The following is a 1,402-nucleotide window of genomic DNA, read 5'->3' on the forward strand; positions in this document are numbered from 1 at the left end:
ATACGAGCCCTCGTTATTATATCCGCCATGGGCATGGTGTTCACGTCCGGTAGTTTCTGCAATTCGACCGACAGGTGGTCAGGAAACCCAGTTATAGACGCCAACTTTAATGTTCGATCCAGCGATTCTCCCTCGTACCCCGCCAGTCTAGCCAACCTCCTAAGTTCGTTGGCAAACACGTCGACCTGTTCGCCGGTCCACTTCGCTCTCCCCAGGCGAGCGTACGCCTCAAACATTCCTTCTGCGAAGGCCTCCATCAAGCGGATTTCTATTTTCTCCGCGCTAACTTGGTCCCTCTCTTCCATCTCTAAAAATAGTGCCAACGCCGGACCATCCAAGTAGATTGATAGAAAACTTGCCAAGTCGCATATCCCTTGGAGCTTCGCGACCAGCTTCATCTTTTTTAGCCATGCGACCACGACTGTGTCGCCGCAAAACAGTTTAATTATATCACTAGAAATCCGGACTACACTCATAATTTTTTTTTTCTTATGGGCTGAAATAGCTTGTGGTGTGATGGAGGGAAAAAGACAAGAAGCAAAAGGACAGAATGAAACGTTGGACCTTACCTTGTCGACCGCAGCAGAGTACACGATCGCTCCTGATCAGAACACGTCTTTCTCATAACCTCTCTGTTTTCTGACTGACTCCACGTGCTAGCCTTCGACCGCGTGTCGCCGACTTCCGATCTGACCCTTCCGGTCTGGCTTCACCTCTTTCCACCACAACACACAGCTCATCACAGCCCATAACACCACACTACATTTATTCAATTCGATTTACATAACAGTAAGAATATGTAGTAGAGTTTATTCAAGGCTATGAGTTCATTCCAAGATTCTTTTTCACCACAAGATGTGAATATCAAAACTGAGAAATGCAGAGTAGTGACAGATTGCAGCTACTTTTGAAAAAAAAAAAGAGCAAATAATGTGTGTGTTTGTGTGTGTGTATGTATGTACACTAGTCTAAAAACAGGTGTTTATTTGTATCTGTTTACATTCCAGAACTTAGCTGTTCAACAAGTAGAGATCAATAACATAAGTCTCAATATGATTGACCAAAAGCTTGAAGATGGTACTGCAATCTAATGACTGAAACCAGTCAAAAAGCATGTATGTAAGAGAGAGAGGGATTATTGGTATGTTTAAATATGAGTAAGGTTTACCTATTCTAAGCATTTTAATAATCGAGGGGAGAGAAAATAGAGGAAGTAGAAGGCTGAAGCAAAGGCAATAGAAAGATACACAACCTGTAAATATTTTTATAAAAAATAAATAAAACTATGAAGGGATTTAGTTTGTGATTTCAAATGCTTTAATTTCAAGAATAAATAGAGAGAGAGAGAGAGAGAGAGAGAGAGAGAGAAAGAGAGAGAGAGAGAGAGAGAGAGAGACAAAAA

The sequence above is a fragment of the Octopus bimaculoides genome, chromosome 11, assembly GCF_001194135.2.
Source record: "Octopus bimaculoides isolate UCB-OBI-ISO-001 chromosome 11, ASM119413v2, whole genome shotgun sequence".
Classification (NCBI taxonomy): domain Eukaryota; kingdom Metazoa; phylum Mollusca; class Cephalopoda; order Octopoda; family Octopodidae; genus Octopus; species Octopus bimaculoides.